Below are 21,822 nucleotides of genomic sequence, written 5' to 3'. Positions count from 1 at the left end.
TCTTATCTTTCCAACAAGACTAATCACGCTTGAATCGCAGTTCTATACCTCCATATATAGTTAAAATTCTGAGTAGAGGTCAGACAGTAATAGTTCAAAAACGAGACAATAACAGGTGGACAGTAACAGTCCATTTGTTTGTTGATGAGCAATTTTGACTATCTTAGAGGCAGAACTGGGTTGTTCTTGATGCACTGATCTTGTAGCCTCATGTCTTAGCTTTCCAACGAGACTAATCACGCTTGAATCGGAGTTCTATAACTCCAGATACAGTTAAAATTGTGAGTAGAGGTCAGACAGTAAGAGTTCAAAAACGAGACAGTAACAGTTGGACAGTAACAGTCCAAGTGTTTGTTGATGAGCAATTTTGACTATCTTAGAGGCAGAACTGGGTTCTTGATGCATTGAACTTGTAGCCTCATGTCTTAGCTTTCCAACAAGACTAATCACGCTTGAATCGCAGTTCTATAACTCCATATATAGTTAAAATTCTGAGTAGAGGTCAGACAGTTCAAAAACGAGACAGTAACAGTTAGCCAGTAACAGTCCAAGTGTTTGTTGATGTGCAATTTTGACTATTTTAGAGGCAAAACTAGGTTCTTCTTGAATCATTGAAATTGTAGCCTCACGTCTTAGATTTCCAACTAGACTAATCGCGCTTGAATCGGAGTTCTATACCTCCAGATACAGTTAAAATTGTGAGTAGAGGTCAGACAGTAAGAGTTAAAAAACGAGACAGTAACAACTGTACAGTAACAGTCCAAGTGTTTGATGATGAGCAATTTTGACTATCTTAGAGGCAGAACTAGGTTCTTCTTGATGCATTGAACTTGTAGCCTCATGTCTTAGCTTTCCAACGAGACTAATCGCCCTTGAATCGCAGTTCTATAACTCCAGATATAGTTAAAATTTTGAGTTGAGGTCAGACAGTAACAGTTCAAAAACGAGACAGTAACATTTGGACAGTAACAGTCCAAGTGTTTGTTGATGAGCAATTTTGACTATCTTAGAGGCAGAACTGGGTTCTTCTTGATCATAGAACTTGTAGCCTCATGTCTTATATTTCCAAGGAGACTAATCGCGCTTGAATCGCAGTTCTATAACTCCATATATAGTTAAAATTCTGACTAGAAGTCAGACAGTAACAGTTCAAAAACGAGACAGTAACAGGTGGACAGTAACAGTCCAAGTGTTTGTTGATGAGCAATTTTGACTATCTTAGAGGCTGAACTGGGTTCTGCTTGATGCATTGAACTTGTAGCCTCATGTCTTAGCTTTCCAACGAGACAAATCGCGCTTGAATCGTAGTTCTATAACTCCGGATATAGTTAATTCTGAGTAGAGGTCGGAGAATAACAGTTCAAAAACGAGACAGTAACAGTTAGCCAGTAACAGTCCAAGTGTTTGTTGATGTGCAATTTTGACTATTTTAGAGGTAAAACTGGGTTCTTCTTGAATCATTGAACTTGTAGCCACATGTCTTAGATTTCCAACGAGACTAACGGCGCTTGAATCTTAGTTCTATACCTCCAGATATAGTTAAAAATATGAGGAGAGGTCAGACAGTAAGAGTTAAAAAACAAAACAGTAACAGTTGTACAATAACAGTCCAAGTGTTTGTTGATGAGCAATTTTGACTATCTTAGAGGCAGAACTGGGTTCTTCTTGATCATAGAACTTGTGGCCTCCTGTCTTAGCTTTCCAACGAGACTAATCGCGCTTGAATCGGAGTTCTATAACTACAGATATAGTTAAAATTCTGAGTAGAGGTCAGAGAGTAACAGTTCAAAAACAAGACAGTAATAGTTGGACAGTAACAGTCCATGTGTTTGTTGACGAGCAATTTTGACTATCTTAGAGGTAGAACTGGGTTCTTCTGGATACATTGAACTTGTAGCCTCATGTCTTAGCTTTCCTACGAGACTAATCGCGCTTCAATCGCAGTTCTATAACTCCAGATATACTTAAAATTTTGAGTAGAGGTCAGATAGTAACAGTTCAAAAACGAGACAGTAGCAGTTTGACAGTAACAGTCCAAGAGTTTGTTGATGAGCAATTTTGACTATCTTAGAGGCAGAACTGGGTTCTTCTTGATCATAGAACTTGTAGCCTCATGTCTTATATTTCCAACGAGACTAATCGCGCTTGAATCGGAGTTCTATAACTCCAGATATAGTTAAAATTTTGAGTAGAGGTCAGATAGTAACAGTTCAAAAACGAGACAGTAGCAGTTTGACAGTAACAGTCCAAGTGTTTGTTGATGTGCAATTTTGACTATCTTAGAGGCAGAACTGGGTTCTTCTTGATGCAGTGAACTTGTAGCCTCATGTCTTAGCTTTCCAACGAGACTAATCGCGCTTCAATCGCAGTTCTATAACTCCAGATATAGTTAAAATTTTGAGTAGAGGTCAGATAGTAACAGTTCAAAAACGAGACAGTAGCAGTTTGACAGTAACAGTCGAAGTGTTTGTTGATCAGCAATTTTGACTATCTTAGAGGCAGAACTGGGTTATTCTTGATTATAGAACTTGTAGCCTCATGTCTTATATTTCCAACGAGACTAATCGTGCTTGAATCGCAGTTCTATAACTCCAGATATAGTTAATTCTGAGTAGAGGTCGGAGAATAACAGTTCAAAAACGAGATAGTAACAGTACAAGATTTTGTTGATAAGCAATTTTGACTATCTTAGAGGCAGAACTGGGTTCTTCTTGATCATAGAACTTGTAGCCTCCTGTCTTAGCTTTCCAACGAGACTAACCGCGCTTGAATCGGAGTTCTATAACTCCAGATATAGTTAAAATTCTGAGTAGAGGTCAGATAGTAACAGTTAAAAAACGAGACACTAATAGTTGGACAGTAACAGTCCATGTGTTTGTTGACGAGCAATTTTGACTATCTTAGAGGCAGAACTGGGTTCTTCTTAATACATTGAACTTGTAGCCTCATGTCTTAGCTTTCCAACGAGACTAATCACGCTTGAATCGCAGTTCTACAACTCCAGATATAGTTAAAATTCTGAGTACAGGTCAGACAGTTCAAAAACGAGACAGTAACAGTTAACCAGTAACAGTCCAAGTGTTTGTTGATATGAAATTTTCACTATTTTAGATGCAAAACTGGGTTCTTCTTGAATCATTCAACTTGTAGCCTCACATCTTAGATTTCCAACTAGATTAATCGCGCTTGAATCGGAGTTCTATACCTCCAGATATAGTTAAAAAATATGAGGTTAGGTCAGACAGTAAGAGTTAAAAAACAAAACAGTAACAGTTGTACAGTAACAGTCCAAGTGTTTGATAATGATCAATTTTGACTATCTTAGAGGCAGAACTGTGTTCTTCTTGATGCATTGAACTTGTAGCCTCATGTCTTAGCTTTCCAACGAGACTAATCGCGCTTGAATCACAGTTCTATAACTCCAGATATAGTTAAAATTTTGAGTTGAGGTCACATAGTAACAGTTCCAAAACGAGACAGTAACATTTGGACAGTAACAGTCCAAGTGTTTGTTGATGAGCAATTTTGACTATCTTAGAGGCAGAACTGGGTTCTTCTTGATCATAGAACTTGTAGCCTCCTGTCTTAGCTTTCCAACGAGACTAATCGCGCTAGAATCGAAGTTCTATAACTCCAGATAAATGTTAAAATTCTCAGTAGAGGTCAGATAGTAACAGTTCAAAAACGAGACAGTAACAGTTGGACAGTAACAGTCCATGTGTTTGTTGATGAGCAATTTTGACTATCTTAGAGGCAGAACTGGGTTCTTCTTGATGCACTGATCTTGTAGCCTCATGTCTTAGCTTTCCAACGAGACTAATCACGCTTGAATCGCAATTCTATAACTCCATATATAGTTAAAATTCTGAGTAGAGGTCAGACAGTAACAGTTCAAAAATGAGACGGTAACAGTTGGACAGTAACAGTTGGACAGTAACAGTCCAAGAGTTTGTTGATGAGCAATTTTGACTATCTTAGAGGCAGAACTGGGTTCTTTTTGATCATAGAACTTGTAGCCTCATGTCTTATCTTTCCAACGAGACTAATCACGCTTGAATCGCAGTTATATAACTCCATATATAGTTAAAATTCTGAGTAGAGGTCAGACAGTAATAGTTCAAAAATGAGACAGTAACAGGTGGACAGTAACACTCCAAGTGTTTGTTGATGAGCAATTTTGACTATCTTAGAGGCTGAACTAGGTTCTGCTTGATGCATTGAACTTGTAGCCTCATGTCTTAGCTTTCCAACGAGACTAATCGCGCTTGAATCGGAGTTCTATAACCCCAGATACAGTTAAAATTCTGAATAGAGGTCAGATAGTAACAGTTCAAAAACGAGACAGTAACAGTTGGACAGTAACAGTCCATGTGTTTGTTGATGAGCAATTTTGACTATCTTAGAGGCAGAACTGTGTTCTTCTTGATGAATTGAACTTGTAGCCTCCTGTCTTAGCTTTCCAACGAGACTAATCGCGCTTGAATCGGAGTTCTATAACTCCAGATATAGTTAAAATTCTGAGTAGAGGTCAGAGAGTAACAGTTTAAAAACAAGACAGTAATAGTTGGACAGTAACAGTCCATGTGTTTGTTGACGAGCAATTTTGACTATCTTAGAGTCAGAACTGGGTTCTTCTTGATACATTGAACTTGTATCCTCATGTCTTAGCTTTCCTACGAGACTAATCGCGCTTCAATCGCAGTTCTATAACTCCAGATATACTTAAAATTTTGAGTAGAGGTCAGATAGTAACAGTTCAAAAACGAGACAGTAGCAGTTTGACAGTAACAATCCAAGTGTTTGTTGATGAGCAATTTTGACTATCTTAGAGGCAGAACTGGGTTCTTCTTGATCATAGAACTTGTAGCCTCATGTCTTATATTTCCAACGAGACTAATCGTGCTTGAATCGCAGTTCTATAACTCCAGATATAGTTAATTCTGAGTAGAGGTCGGAGAATAACAGTTCATAAACGAGACAGTAACAGTCCAAGATTTTGTTGATGAGCAATTTTGACTATCTTAGAGGCAGAACTGGGTTCTTCTTGATCATAGAACTTGTAGCCTCCTGTCTTAGCTTTCCAACGAGACTAATCGCGCTTGAATCGGAGTTCTAGAACTCCAGATATAGTTAAAATTCTGAGTAGAGGTCAGATAGTAACAGTTAAAAAACGAGACAGTAATAGTTGGACAGTAACAGTCCATGTGTTTGTTGACGAGCAATTTTGACTATCTTAGAGTCAGAACTGGGTTCTTCTTGATACATTGAACTTGTATCCTCATGTCTTAGCTTTCCTACGAGACTAATCGCGCTTCAATCGCAGTTCTATAACTCCAGATATACTTAAAATTTTGAGTAGAGGTCAGATAGTAACAGTTCAAAAACGAGACAGTAGCAGTTTGACAGTAACAGTCCAAGTGTTTGTTGATGAGCAATTTTGACTATCTTAGAGGCAGAACTGGGTTCTTCTTGATCATAGAACTTGTAGCCTCATGTCTTATATTTCCAACGAGACTAATCGTGCTTGAATCGCAGTTCTATAACTCCAGATATAGTTAATTCTGAGTAGAGGTCGGAGAATAACAGTTCATAAACGAGACAGTAACAGTCCAAGATTTTGTTGATGAGCAATTTTGACTATCTTAGAGGCAGAACTGGGTTCTTCTTGATCATAGAACTTGTAGCCTCCTGTCTTAGCTTTCCAACGAGACTAATCGCGCTTGAATCGGAGTTCTAGAACTCCAGATCTAGTTAAAATTCTGAGTAGAGGTCAGATATTAACAGTTCAAAAACGAGACAGTAATAGTTGGACAGTAACAGTCCATGTGTTTGTTGACGAGCAATTTTGACTATCTTAGAGTCAGAACTGGGTTCTTCTTGATACATTGAACTTGTATCCTCATGTCTTAGCTTTCCTACGAGACTAATCGCGCTTCAATCGCAGTTCTATAACTCCAGATATACTTAAAATTTTGAGTAGAGGTCAGATAGTAACAGTTCAAAAACGAGACAGTAGCAGTTTGACAGTAACAGTCCAAGTGTTTGTTGATGAGCTATTTTGACTATCTTAGAGCCAGAACTGGGTTCTTCTTAATGCATTGAACTTGTAGCCTCATGTCTTAGCTTTCCAACGAGACTAATCACGCTTGAATCGCAGTTCTACAACTCCAGATATAGTTAAAATTCTGAGTACAGGTCAGACAGTTCAAAAACGAGACAGTAACAGTTAGCCAGTAACAGTCCAAGTGTTTGTTGATGTGCAATTTTGACTATTTTAGATGCAAAACTGGGTTCTTCTTGAATCATTCAACTTGTAGCCTCACGTCTTAGATTTCCAACTAGATTAATCGCGCTTGAATCGGAGTTCTATACCTCCAGATATAGTTAAAAAATATGAGGTGAGGTCAGACAGTAAGAGTTAAAAAACAAAACAGTAACAGTTGTACAGTAACAGTCCAAGTGTTTGATAATGATCAATTTTGACTATCTTAGAGGCAGAACTGGGTTCTTCTTGATGCATTGAAGTTGTAGCCTCATGTCTTAGCTTTCCAACGAGACTAATCACGCTTGAATCGCAGTTCTATAACTCCAGATACAGTTAAATTTTTGAGTAGATGTCAGACAGTAACAGTTAAAAAACGAGACAGTAACAGTTGGACAGTAATAGTCCAAGTGTTTGTTGATGAGCAATTTTGACTATCTTAGAGGCAGAAGTGGGTTCTTCTTGATCATAGAACTTGTAGCCTCATGTCTTATCTTTCCAACGAGACAAATCGCGCTTGAATCGTAATTTTATAACTCCAGATATACTTAAAATTTTGAGTAGAGCTCAGATAGTAACAGTTCAAAAACGAGATAGTAGCAGTTTGACAGTAACAGTCCAAGAGTTTGTTGATGAGCAATTTTGACTATCTTAGAGGCAGAACTGTGTTCTTCTTGATCATAGAACTTGTAGCCTCATGTCTTATATTTCCAACGAGACTAATCGTGCTTGAATCGCAGTTCTATAACTCCAGATATAGTTAATTCTGAGTAGAGGTCGGAGAATAACAGTTCATAAACGAGACAGTAACAGTACAAGATTTTGTTGATGAGCAATTTTGACTATCTTAGAGGCAGAACTGGGTTCTTCTTGATCATAGAACTTGTAGCCTCCTGTCTTAGCTTTCCAACGAGACTAATCGCGCTTGAATCGGAGTTCTATAATTCCAGATATAGTTAAAATTTTGAGGAGAGGTCAGACAGTAACAGTTAAAAAACGAGACAGTAACAGTTGGACAGTAACAGTCCAAGTGTTTGTTGATGAGCAATTTTGACTATCTTAGAGGCAGAACTGGGTTCTTCTTCATGCATTGAACTTGTAGCCTCATGTCTTAGCTTTCCAACGAGACTAATCACGCTTGAATCGCAGTTCTACAACTCCAGATATAGTTAAAATTCTGAGTACAGGTCAGACAGTTCAAAAACGAGACAGTAACAGTTAGCCAGGAACAGTACAAGTGTTTGTTGATGTGCAATTTTGACTATTTTATATGCAAAACTGTGTTCTTCTTGAATCATTCAACTTGTAGCCTCACGTCTTAGATTTCCAACTAGATTAATCGCGCTTGAATCGGAGTTCTATACCTCCAGATATAGTTAAAAAATATGAGGTGAGGTCAGACAGTAAGAGTTAAAAAACAAAACAGTAACAGTTGTACAGTAACAGTCCAAGTGTTTGATAATGATCAATTTTGACTATCTTAGAGGCAGAACTGGATTCTTCTTGATGCATTGAAGTTGTAGCCTCATGTCTTAGCTTTCCAACGAGACTAATCACGCTTGAATCGCAGTTCTATAACTCCAGATACAGTTAAAATTTTGAGTAGATGTCAGACAGTAACAGTTAAAAAACGAGACAGTAACAGTTGGACAGTAATAGTCCAAGTGTTTGTTGATGAGCAATTTTGACTATCTTAGAGGCAGAAATGGGTTCTTCTTGATTATAGAACTTGTAGCCTCATGTCTTATCTTTCCAACGAGACAAATCGCACTTGAATCGTAGTTCTATAACTCCGGATATAGTTAATTCTGAGTAGAGGTCGGAGAATAACAGTTCAAAAACGAGACAGTAACAGGTGGACGGTAACAATCCAAGTGTTTGTTGATGAGCAATTTTGACTATCTTAGAGGCAGAACTGGGTTCTTCTTGATCATAGAATTTGTAGCCTCATGTCTTATATTTCCAACGAGACTAATCGTGCTTGAATCGCAGTTCTATAACTCCAGAAATAGTTAATTCTGAGTAGAGGTCGGAGAATAACAGTTCATAAACGAGACAGTAACAGTTGGACAGTAACAGTCCAAGTGTTCGTTGATGAGCAATTTTGACTATCTTAGAGCCAGAACTGGATTCTTCTTGATCATAGAACTTGTAGCATTATGTCTTAGCTTTCCAACGAGACTAATCACTCTTGAATCGCAGTTCTACAACTCCAGATATAGTTAAAATTCTGAGTAAAGGTCAGACAGTTCAAAAACGAGACAGTAACAGTTAGGCAGTAACAGTCCAAGTGTTCGTTGATGTGCAATTTTGACTATTTTAGAGGCAAAACTAGGTTCTTCTTGAATCATTAAACTTGTAGCCTCACGTCTTAGATTTCCAACGAGATTAATCGCGTTTGAATCGGAGTTCTATACCTCCAGATATAGTTAAAATTTTGAGTAGAGGTCAGACAGTAACAGTTAAAAAACGAGACAGTAACAGGTGGACAGTAACAGTCCAAGTGTTTGATGATGAGCAATTTTGACTATCTTAGAGGCTGAACTCGGTTCTTCTTGATGCATTGAACTTGTAGCCTCATGTCTTATCTTTCCAACGAGACTAATCGCGCTTGAATCGCAGTTCTATAACTCCAGATATATTTAAAATTTTGAGTAGAGGTGAGACAATAACAGTTCAAAAACGAGACAGTAACAGTTGGACAGTAACAGTCCAAGTGTTTGTTGATGAGCAATTTTGACTATCATAGAGGCAGAACTGGGTTCTTCTTGATCATAGAACTTGTAGCCTCATATCTTATATTTCAAACGAGACTAATCGTGCTTGAACCGCAATTCTATAACTCCATATATAGTTAAAATTGTGAGTAGAGGTCAGATAGTAACAGTTCAAAAACGAGACAGTAACAGTTGGACAATAACAGTCCAAGTGTTTGTTGATGAGCAATTTTGACTATCTTAGAGCTAGAACTCGCTTCTTCTTGATCATAGAACGTGTAGCCTCATGTCTTATCTTTCCAACGAGACTAATCGCGCTTGAATTTGAGTTCTATAACTCCAGATATAGTTAAAATTCTGAGTATAGGTCAGAGAGTAACAGTTCAAAAACCAGACAATAAGAGTTGGACAGTAACAGTCCATGTGTTTGTTGATGAGCAATTTTGACTATCTTAGAGGCAGAACTGGGTTCTTCTTGATGCATTGAACTTGTAGCCTCATGTCTTAGCTTTCCACCGAGACTAATCGCGCTTGAATCGCAGTTCTATAACTCCATATATAGTTAAAATTCTGAGTAGAGGTCAGACAGTAACAGTTCAAAAACGAGACAGTAGCAGTTGGACAGTAACAGTCCAAGTGTTTGTTGATGAGCAATTTTGACTATCTTAGAGGCAGAACTGGGTTCTTCTTGATCATAGAACTTGTAGCCTCCTGTCTTAGCTTTCCAACGAGACTAATCGCGCTTGAATCGAAGTTCAATAACTACAGATATAGTTAAAATTCTGAGTAGAGGTCAGAGAGTAACAATTCAAAAACAAGACAATAACAGTTGGACAGTAACAGTCCATGTGTTTGTTGATGAGCAATTTTGACTATCTTAGAGGTCGAACTGGGTTCTTCTTGATCATAGAACTTGTAGCCTCATGTCTTATCTTTGCAACGAGACAAATCGCGCTTGAATCGTAGTTCTATAACTCCGGATATAGTTAATTCTGAGTAGAGGTCGGAGAATAACAGTTAAAAAACGAGACAGTAACAGGTGGACGGTAACAATCCAAGTGTTTGTTGATGAGGAATTCTGACTATCTTAGAGGCTGAACTGGGTTCTGCTTGATGCATTGAACTTGTAGCCTCATGTCTTAGCTTTCCAACAAGACAAATCGCGCTTCAATCGTAGTTCTATCACTCCGGATATAGTTAATTCTGAGTAGAGGTCGGAGAATAACAGTTCAAAAACGAGACAGTAACAGTTGGACAGTAACAGTCCAAGTGTTCGTTGATGAGCAATTTTGACTATCTTAAAGCCAGAACTGGATTCTTCTTGATCATAGAACTTGTAGCATTATGTCTTAGCTTTCCAAGGAGACTAATCACGCTTGAATCGCAGTTCTACAACTCCAGATATAGTTAAAATTCTGAGTAAAGGTCAGACAGTAACAGTTCAAAAACAAGACAGTAACAGTTACCCAGTAACAGTCCAAGTGTTCGTTGATGTGCAATTTTGACTATTTTAGAGGCAAAACTAGGTTCTTCTTGAATCATTAAACTTGTAGCCTCACGTCTTAGATTTCCAACGAGATTAATCGCGCTTGAATCGGAGTTCTATACCTACAGATATAGTTAAAATTTTGAGTAGAGGTCAGACAGTAACAGTTCAAAAACGAGACAGTAACAGTCCAAGTGTTTGATGATGAGCAATTTTGACTATCTTAGAGGCTGAACTCGGTTCTTCTTGATGCATTGAACTTGTAGCCTCATGTCTTATCTTTCCAACGAGACTAATCGCGCTTGAATCGCAGTTCTATAACTCTAGATATATTTAAAATTTTGAGTAGAGGTCAGACAGTAACGGTTCAAAAACGATACAGTAACAGTTGGACACTAACAGTCCAATTGTTTGTTGATGAGCAATTTTGACTATCATAGAGGCAGAACTGGGTTCTTCTTGATCATAGAACTTGTGGCCTCATGTCTTATATTTCCAACGAGACTAATCGTGCTTGTACCGCAATTCTATAACTCCATATATAGTTAAAATTCTGAGTAGAGGTCAGACAGTAACAGTTCAAAAAGGAGACAGTAACACTCCAAGTGTTTGTTGATGAGCAATTTTGACTATCTTAGAGGCTGAATTGCGTTCTGCTTGATGCATTGAACTTGTAGCCTCATGTCTTAGCTTTCCAACGAGGCAAAACGCGCTTGAATCGTAGTTCTATAACTCCGGATATAGTTAATTCTGAGTAGAGGTCGGAGAATAACAGTTCATAAACGAGACAGTAACAGTTGGACAGTAACAGTCCAAGTGTTTATTGATGAGCAATTTTGACTATCTTAGAGCCAGAACTGGCTTCTTCTTTATTATAGAACTTGTAGCCTCATGTCTTATCTTTCCAACGAGACTAATCGCGCTTGAATCGGAGTTCTATAACTCCAGATATAGTTAGAATTCTGAGTAGAGGTCAGAGAGTAACAGTTCAAAAACAAGACAGTAACAGTTGGACAGTAACAGTCCATGTGTTTGTTGATGAGCAATTTTGACTATCTTAGAGACAGAACTGGGTTCTTCTTGATACATTGAACTTGTAGCCATATGTCTAAGCTTTCCAACGAGACTAATCGAGCTTGAATCACAGTTCTATAACTCCAGATATAGTTAAAATTCTGAGTAGAGGTCAGACAATAACAGTTCAAGTGTTTGTTGATGAGCAATTTTGACTATCATAAAGGCAGAACTGGGTTCTTCTTGATCATAGAACTTGTAGCCTCATGTCTTATATTTCCAACGAGACTAATCGTGCTTGAATCGCAATTCTATAACTCCATATATAGTTAAAATTCTTAGTAGAGGTCAGACAGTAACAGTTCAAAAAGGAGACAGTAACAGGTGGACAGTAACACTCCAAGTGTTTGTTGATGAGCAATTTTGACTATCTTAGAGGCTGAACTGGGTTCTGCTTGATTCATTCAACTTGTAGCCTCAGGTCTTAGCTTTCCAACCAGACAAATCACTCTTGAATCGTAGTTATATAACTCCGGATATAGTAAATTATGAGTAGAGATCGGAGAATAACAGTTCATAAACGAGACAGTAAGAGTTGGACAATAACAATCCAAGTGTTTGTTGATGAGCAATTTTGACTAACTTAGAGGCAGAACTCGGTTCTTCTTGAACATAGAACTTGTAGCCTCATGTCTTAGCTTTCCAACGAGACTAATCGCGCTTGAATCGCAGTTCTATAACTCCAGATATAGTTAAAATTTTGAGTAGAGGTCAGACAGTAACAATTCAAAAACGAGACAGTAACAGTCCAAGTGTTTGTTGATGAGCAATTTTGACTATCTTAGATGCAGAACTGGGTTCTTCTTGAACTGTTGAACTTGTAGCCTAACTTCTTAGGTTTCCAACGAGACTAATCGCGCTTGAATCGGAGTTCTATAACTCCAGATATAGTTAAAATTCTGAGTCCAGGTCAGATGGTAACAGTTCAAAAACGACACAGTAACAGTTGGACAGTAACAATCCATGTGTTTGTTGAAGAACAATTTTGACTATCTTAGAGGCAGAACTAGGTTCTTCTTGATGCATTGAACTTGTAGCCTCATGTCTTAGCTTTCCAACGAGACTAATCGCGCTTGAATCGCAGTTCTATAACTCCAGATATAGTTAAAATTTTGAGTAGAGGTCAGACAGCAACAGTTCAAAAACGAGAGAGTAACAGTTGGACAGTAACAGTCCAAGTTTTTGTTGATGAGCAATTTTGACTATCTTAGAGGTAGAACTGGGTTCTTCTTGATCATAGAACTTGTAGCCTCATGTCTTAGCTTTCCAATGAGACTAATCGCGCTTGAATCGCAGTTCTATAACTCCAGATATAGTTAAAATTTTGAGTATAGGTCAGACAATAACAGTTCAAAAAACGAGACAGTAACAGTTGTAGAGTAATAGTCCAAGTGTTTGTTGATGAGCAATTTTGACTATCTTAGAGGCAGAACTGGGTTCTTCTTGAATCATTGAACTTGTGAGTCTTAGATTTCCAACGAGACTAATCGCGCTTGAATCGCAGTTCTATAACTCCAGATACAGTTAAAATTTTGAGTAGAGGTTAGACAGTAACAGTTAAAAAACGAGACAGTAACAGTTGGACAGTAACACTCCAAGTGTTTGTTGATGAGCAATTTTGACTATCATAGAGGCTGAACTGCGTTCTGCTTGATGCATTGAACTTGTAGCCTCATGTCTTAGCTTTCCAACAAGACTAATCGCGCTTGAATCGCAGTTCTACAACTCCAGATATAGTTAAAATTCTGAGTACAGGTCAGACAGTTCAAAAACGAGACAATAACTGTTGGCCAGTAACATTCCAAGTGTTTGTTGGTGTGCAATTTTGACTATTTTAGAGGCAAAACTGGGTTCATCATGAATCATTGAACTTGTAGCCTCACGTCTTAGATTTCCAACGAGACTAATCGCGCTTGAATCGGAGTTCTATACCTCCAGATATAGTTAAAAATATGAGGAGAGGTCAGACAGTAAGAATTAAAAAAACAAAACAGTAACACTTGTACATTGAACTGGGTTCTTCTTGATGCATTGAACTTGTAGCCTCATGTCTTAGCTTTCCAACGAGAGAAATCACGCTTAAATCGCAGTTCTATAACTCCAGATATAGTTAAAATTTTGAGTATAGGTCAGACAATAACAGTTCAAAAACGAGACAGTAACAGTTGTAGAGTAATAGTCGAAGTGTTTGTTGATGAGCAATTTTGACTATCTTAGAGGCAGAACTGGGTTCTTCTTGATCATAGAACTTCTAGCCTCATGTCTTATCTTTCCAACGAGACTAATCGCGCTTGAATCGCAGTTCTATAACTCCAGATATAGTTAAAATTTTGAGTAGAGGTCAGACAGTAACAATTCAAAAACGAGACAGTAACAGTCCAAGTGTTTGTTGATGAGCAATTTTGACTATCTTAGATGCAGAACTAGGTTCTTCTTGAACTGTTGAACTTGTAGCCTAACTTCTTAGGTTTCCAACGAGACTAATCGCGCTTGAATCGGAGTTCAATAACTCCAGATATAGTTAAAATTCTGAGTACAAGTCAGATAGTAACAGTTCAAAAACGACACAGTAATAGTTGGACAGTAACAGTCCACGTGTTTGTTGATGAGCAATTTTGACTATCATAGAGACAGAACTGGGTTCTTCTTGATACATTGAACTTGTAGCCATATGTCTTAGCTTTCCAACGAGACTAATCGAGCTTGAATCACAGTTCTATAACTCCAGATATAGTTAAAATTTTAAGTAGAGGTCAGACAGTAATAGTTCAAAAACGAGACAGTAACAGTCCAAGTGTTTGTTGATGAGCAATTTTGACTATCTTAGAGGATGAACTGGGTTCTTCTTGATGCATTGAACTTGTAGCCTCATGTCTTAGCTTTACAACGAGACTAATCGCGCATGAATCGCAGTTCTATAACTACGGATATAGTTAAAATTCTGAGTATAGGTTGGACAGTAACAGTCCATGTGTTTGTTGATGAGCAATTTTGACTATCTTAGAGGCAGAACTAGATTCTTCTTGATGCATTGAACTTGTAGCCCCATGTCTTAGCTTTTCAACAAGACTAATCACGCTTGAATTGCAGTTCTATAACTCCAGATATAGTTAAAATTCTGATTAAAGGTCAGACACTTCAGAAACGAGACATTAACAGTTGGCCAGTAACAGTCCAAGTGTTTGTTGGTGTGCAATTTTGGCTATTTTAGAGGCAAAACTGGGTTCTTCTTGAATCATTGAACTTGTGAGTCTTAGATTTCCAACGAGACTAATCGCGCTTAAATCGGAGTTCTATACCTCCAGATATAGTTAAAAATATGAGGAGAGGTCGGAGAGTAACAGTTCGAAAACAAGACAGTAACAGTTGGACAGTAACAGTCCAAGTGTTTGATGATGAGCAATTTTGACTATGTTAGAGGCAGAACTGGGTTTTTATTGATCATAGAACTTGTAGCCTCATGTCTTATATTTTTCCAACGAGACTAATCGCGCTTGAATCGCAGTTCTATAACTCCATATATAGTTACAATTCTGACTAGAGGTCAGACAGTAACAGTTCAAAAACGAGACAGTAACAGGTGGACAGTAACTGTCCAAGTGTTTGTTGATGAGCAATTTTGACTATCTTAGAGGCTGAACTGAGTTCTGCTTGATGCATTGAACTTGTAGCCTCATGTCTTAACTTTCCAACGAGAAAAATAACGCCTGAATCGTAGTTCTATAACTCCGGATATAGTTAATTCTGAGTAGAGGTCAGAGAATAACAGTTCAAAAACGAGACAGTAACAGGTGGACAATAACAGTCCAAGTGTTTGTTGATGAGCAATTTTGACTATCTTAGAGGTAGAACTGGGTTCTTCCTGATGCATTGAACTTGTAGCCTCATGTCTTAGCTTTCCAACGAGACTAATAACGCTTGAATCGCAGTTCTATAACTCCAGATATAGTTAAAATTCTGAGTAAAGGTCAGACAGTTCAAAAACGAGACAGTAACAGTTGGCCAGTAACATTCCAAGTGTTTGTTGGTGTGCAATTTTGCCTATTTTAGAGGCAAAACTGGGTTCATCTTGAATCATTGAACTTGTAGCCACACGTCTTAGATTTCCAACGAGACTAATCGCCCTTGAATCGAAGTTCTATACCTCCAGATATAGTTAAAAATATGAGGAGAGGTCAGACAGTAAGAATTAAAAAACAAAACAGTAACAGTTGTACAGTAACAGTCCAAGTGTTTGATGATGAGTAATTTTGACTATCTTAGAGGCAGAACTGGGTTCTTCTTGATGCATTGAACATGTAGCCTCATGTCTTAGCTTTCCAACGAGACTAATCGCGCTTGAATCACAGTTCTATAACTCCAGATATAGTTAAAATTTTGAGTATAGGTCAGACAGTAAAAGTTCTAAAACGAGAGAGTAACAGTTGGACAGTAACAGTCCAAGTGTTTGTTGATGAGCAATTTTGACTATTTTAGAGGCAGAACTGGGTTCTTCTTGATCATAGAACTTGTAGCCTCATGTCTTAGCTTTCCAACGAGACTAATCGCGCTTGAATCACAGTTCTATAACTCCAAATATAGTTAAAATTTTGAGTATAGGTCAGACAGTAACAGTTCAAAAACGAGAGAGTAACAGTTGGACACTAACAGTCCAAGTGTTTGTTGATGAGAATTTTGACTATCTAAAAGGCAGAACTGGGTTCTTCTTGATCATAGAACTTGTAGCCTCATGTCTTAGCTTTCCAACGAGACTAATCGCGCTTGAATCGCAGTTCTAGAACTCCAGATATAGTTAAAATTCTGAGTAAAGGTCAGACAGTTCAAAAACGAGACAGTAACAGTTGGCTAGTAACAGTCCAAGTGTTTGTTGGTGTGCAATTTTCGCTATTTTAGAGGCAAAACTGGGTTCTTCTTGAATCATTGAACTTGTAGCCTCACGTCTTAGCTTTCCAACGAGACTAATCGCGCTTGAATCGCAGTTCTATAACTCTAGATATAGTTAAAATTCTGAGTAAAGGTCAGACAGTTCAAAAACGAGACAGTAACAGTTGGCCAGTAACAGTCCAAGTGTTTGTTGGTGTGCAATTTTGACTATTTTAGAGGCAAAACTGGGTTCTTCTTGAATCATTGAGCTTGTAGCCTCACGTCTTAGATTCCCAACGAGACTAATCGCGCTTGAATCGCAGTTCTATAACTCCAGATATAGTTAAAATTGTGAGTAGAGGTCAGACAGTAATAGCTTAAAAACAAGACAGTAGCAGTTGGACAGTAACAGTCCAAGTGTTTGTTGATGAGCAATTTTGACTATCTTAGAGGCAGAACTTGGTTCTTCTTGATCATAGAACTTGTAGCCTCATGTCTTATATTTCGAACGAGACAATCGTGCTTGAATCGCAGTTCTATACCTACAGATATAGTTAAAATTTTGACTATAGGTCAGACAGTAGCAGTTCAAAAACGAGAGAGTAACAGTTGGACAGTAACAGTCAAAGTTTTTGTTGATGAGCAATTTTGACTATCTTAGAGGCTGAACTGGGTTCTTCTTGATCATAGAACTTGTAGCCTCATGTCTTAGCTTTCCAACGAGACTAATCGCGCTTGAATCGTAGATCTATAACTCCAGATATAGTTAAAATTCTGATTAAAGGTCGGACAGTTCAAAAACGAGACAGTAACAGTTGGCCAGTAACAGTCCAAGTGTTTGTTGGTGTGCAATTTTGACTATCTTAGAGGCAAAACTAGGTTCTTCTTGAATCATTGAACTTGTGAGTCTTAGATTTCCAACGAGACTAATCGCGCTTGAATCGGAGTTCTACACCTCCAGATATAGTTAAAAATATGAGGAGAGGTCAGAGAGTAACAGTTCAAAAACAAGACAGTAACTGTTGGACAGTAACAGTCCAAGTGTTTGTTGATGAGCAATTTTGACTATCTTAGAGGCTGAACTGAGTTCTGCTTGATGCATTGAACTTGTAGCCTCATGTCTTAACTTTCCAACGAGACAAATAACGCCTGAATCGTAGTTCTATAACTCCGGATATAGTTAATTCTGAGTACAGGTCAGATAGTAACAGTTCAAAAACGACACAGTAACAGTTGGACAGTAACAGTCCATGTGTTTGTTGATGAGCAATTTTGACTATCTTAGAGGCAAAACTAGGTTCTTCTTGATGCATTGAACTTGTAGCCTCATGTCTTAGCTTTCCAACGAGACTAATCGCGCTTGAATCGCAGTTCTATAACTCTAGATATAGTTAAAATTGTGAGTATAGGTCAGACAGTAACAGTTCAAAAACGAGAGAGTAACAGTTGGACAGTAACAGTCCAAGTTTTTGTTGATGAGCAATTGTGACTATCTTAGAGGCAGAACTGGGTTCTTCTTGATCATAGAACTTGTAGCCTCATGTCTTAGCTTTCCAACGAGACTAATCGCGATTGAATCGCAGTTCTATAACTCCAGATATAGTTAAAATTCTGAGTAAAGGTCAGACAGTTCAAAAACGAGACAGTACCAGTTGGCCAGTAACAGTCCAAGTGTTTGTTGGTATGCAATTTTGACTATTTTAGAGGCAAAACTGGGTTCTTCTTGAATCATTGAACTTATGAGTCTTAGATTTCCAACGAGACTAATCGCGCTTGAATCGGAGTTCTACACCTCCAGATATAGTTAAAAATATGAGGAGAGGTCAGAGAGTAACAGTTCAAAAACAAGACAGTAACAGTTGGACAGTAACAGTCCAAGTGTTTGTTAATGAGCAATTTTGACTATCTTAGAGGCTGAACTCGGTTCTGCTTGATGCATTGAACTTGTAGCCTCATGTCTTAGCTTTCCAACGAGACTAATCACGCTTGAATCGCAGTTCTATAACTCCAGATATAGTTAAAATTTTGAGTATAGGTCAGACAGTAGAAGTTCAAAAACGAGAGAGTAACAGTTGGACAGTAACAGTCCAAGTGTTTGTTGATGAGCAATTTTGACTATGTTAGAGGCAGAACTGGGTTCTTCTTGATCATAGAACTTGTAGCCTCATGTCTTAGCTTTCAAACGAGACTAATCGCGCTTGAATCGCAGTTCTATAACTCTATATATAATTAAAATTCTGACAAGAGGTCAGACAATAACAGTTCAAAAACGAGACAGTAACAGGTGGACAGTAACAGTTCAAGTGTTTGTTGCTGAGCAATTTTGACTATCTTCGAGGCTGAACTGGGTTCTGCTTGATGCATTGAACTTGTAGCCTCATGTCTTAGCTTTCCAACGAGTCAAATCGCGCTTGAATCGTAGTTCTATAACTCCGGATATAGTTAATTCTGAGTAGAGGTCGGAGAATAACAGTTCAAAAACGAGACAGTAACAGTTGGCCAGTAACAGTCCAAGTGTTTGTTGGTGTGCAATTTTGACTCTTTTAGAGGCAAAACTGTATTCTTCTTGAATCCTTGAACTTGTAGCCTCACGTCTTATATTTGCAACGAGACTAATCGAGCTTGAAACGAAGTTCTATACCTCCAGATATAGTTAAAAATATGAGGAGAGGTCAGACAGTACGGGTTAAAAAACAAAACGGTAACTGTTGGACAGTAACAGTCCAAGTGTTTGTTGATGAGCAATTTTGACTATCTTAGAGGCAGAACTGGGTTCTTCTTGATCATAGAACTTGTAGCCTCATGCCTTATATTTCCAACGAGACTAATCGCTCTTGAATCGCAGTTCTATAACTCCATATATAGTTAAAATTCTGACTAGTGGTCAGACAGTAACAGTTCAAAAACGAGACAGTAACAGGTGGACAGTAACAGTCCAAGTGTTTGTTGATGAGCAATTTTGACTATCTTAGAGTCTGAACTGGGTTCTGCTTGATGCATTGAACTTGTAGCCTCATGTCTTAGCTTTCCAACAAGACTTATCGTGCTTGATTCGAATTTCTATAACTCCAGATATAGTTAAAATTTTGAGTGGAGGTCAGACAGTAACAGTTCAAAAACGAGACAGTAACAGTTGAACAGTAACAGTCCAAGTGTTTGTTGATGAGCAATTTTGACTATTTTAAAGGGAGAACTGGGTTCTTCTTGATGCATTGAAGTTGTAGCCTCATGTCTTAGCTTTCCAACGAGACTAATCGTGCTTGTATCGGAGATCTATAACACGAGATATAGTTAAAATTCTTAGTACAGGTCAGATAATAACAGTTCAAAAACGAGACAGTAACAGTTGGACACTAACAGTCCATGTGTTTGTTGATGAGCAATTTTGACTATCTTAGATGCAGAACTGGGTTCTTCTTGATCATAGAACTTGTAGCCTCATGTCTCATATTTCCAACGAGACTAATCGCGCTTGAATCGCAGTTCTATAACTCCATATATTTTTAAAATTCTGACTAGAGGTCAGATAGTAACAGTTCAAAAACGAGACAGTAACAGTCCATGTGTTTGTTGATGAGCAATTTTGACTATCTTAGAGGCAGAACTCGGTTCTTCTTGATGCATTGAACTTGTAGCCTCATGTCTTAGCTTTCCAACGAGACTAATCGCGCTTAAATCGCAGTTCTACAATTCCAGATATAGTTAAAATTCTGAGTAAAGGTCAAACAGTTCAAAAACGAGACAGTAACAGTTGGCTAGTAACAGTCCAAGTGTTTGTTGGTGTGCAATTTTGACTATTTTAGAGGCAAAACTGGGATCTTCTTGAATCATTGAACTTGTGAGTCTTAGATTTCAAACGAGACTAATCGCGCTTGAATCGGAGTTCTATACCTCCAGATATAGTTAAAAATATGAGGAGAGGTCAGAGAGTAACAGTTCAAAAAGAAGACAGTAACAGTTGGACAGTAACAGTCCAAGTGTTTGATGATGAGCAATTTTGACTATCTTAGAGGCAGAACTGGGTTCTTCTTGATCATAGAACTTGTATCCTCATGTCTTATATTTCCAACGAGACTAATCGCGCTTGAATCGCAGTTCTATAACTCCATATATAGTTAAAATTCTGACTAGAGGTCAGACAGTAACAGTTCAAAAATGAGACAGAAACAGGTGGACAGTAACAGTCCAAGTGTTTGTTGATGAGCAATTTTGACCATCTTAGAGCCTGAACTGAGTTCTGCTTAATGCATTAAACTTGTAGCCTCATGTCTTAACTTTCCAACGAGACAAATAACGCTTGAATCGTAGTTCTATAACTCCGGATATAGTTAATTCTGAGTAGAGGTCGGAGAATAACAGTTCAAAAACGAGACAGTAACAGGTGGACAGTAACAGTCCAAGTGTTTGTTGATGAGCAATTTTGACTATCTTAGAGGTAGAACTGGGTTCTTCCTGATGCATTGAACTTGTAGCCTCATGTCTTAGCTTTCCAACGAGACTAATAACGCTTGAATCGCAGTTCTATAACTCCAGATATAGTTAAAATTCTGAGTAAAGGTCAGACAGTTCAAAAACGAGACAGTAACAGTTGGCCAGTAACATTCCAAGTGTTTGTTGGTGTGCAATTTTGCCTATTTTAGAGGCAAAACTGGGTTCATCTTGAATCATTGAACTTGTAGCCACACGTCTTAGATTTCCAACGAGACTAATCGCCCTTGAATCGAAGTTCTATACCTCCAGATATAGTTAAAAATATGAGGAGAGGTCAGACAGTAAGAATTAAAAAACAAAACAGTAACAGTTGTACAGTAACAGTCCAAGTGTTTGATGATGAGTAATTTTGACTATCTTAGAGGCAGAACTGGGTTCTTCTTGATGCATTGAACTTGTAGCCTCATGTCTTAGCTTTCCAACGAGAGTAATCGCGCTTAAATCGCAGTTCTATAACTCCAGATATAGTTAAAATTTTAAGTATAGGTCAGACACTAACAGTTCAAAAACAAGACAGTAACTGTTGTAGAGTAATAGTCCAAGTGTTTGTTGATGAGCAATTTTGACCATCTTAGAGGCAGAACTGGGTTCTTCTTGATCATAGAACTTGTAGCCTCATGTCTTATCTTTCCAACGAGACTAATCGCGCTTGAATCGCAGTTCTATAACTCCAGATATAGTTAAAATTTTGAGTATAGGTCAGACAGTAACAATTCAAAAACGAGACAGTAACAGTCCAAGTGTTTGTTGATGAGCAATTTTGACTATCTTAGATGCAGAACTGGGTTCTTCTTGAACTGTTGAACTTGTAGCCTAACTTCTTAGGTTTCCAACGAGACTAATCGCGCTTGAATCGGAGTTCTATAACTCCAGATATAGTTAAAATTCTGAGTATAGGTCAGATAGTAACAGTTAAAAAACGACACAGT

Source organism: Populus trichocarpa, chromosome 4 (assembly GCF_000002775.5).
Source record: "Populus trichocarpa isolate Nisqually-1 chromosome 4, P.trichocarpa_v4.1, whole genome shotgun sequence".
In the NCBI taxonomy this organism is placed as follows: domain Eukaryota; kingdom Viridiplantae; phylum Streptophyta; class Magnoliopsida; order Malpighiales; family Salicaceae; genus Populus; species Populus trichocarpa.
This window is presented reverse-complemented; position numbering follows the sequence as displayed.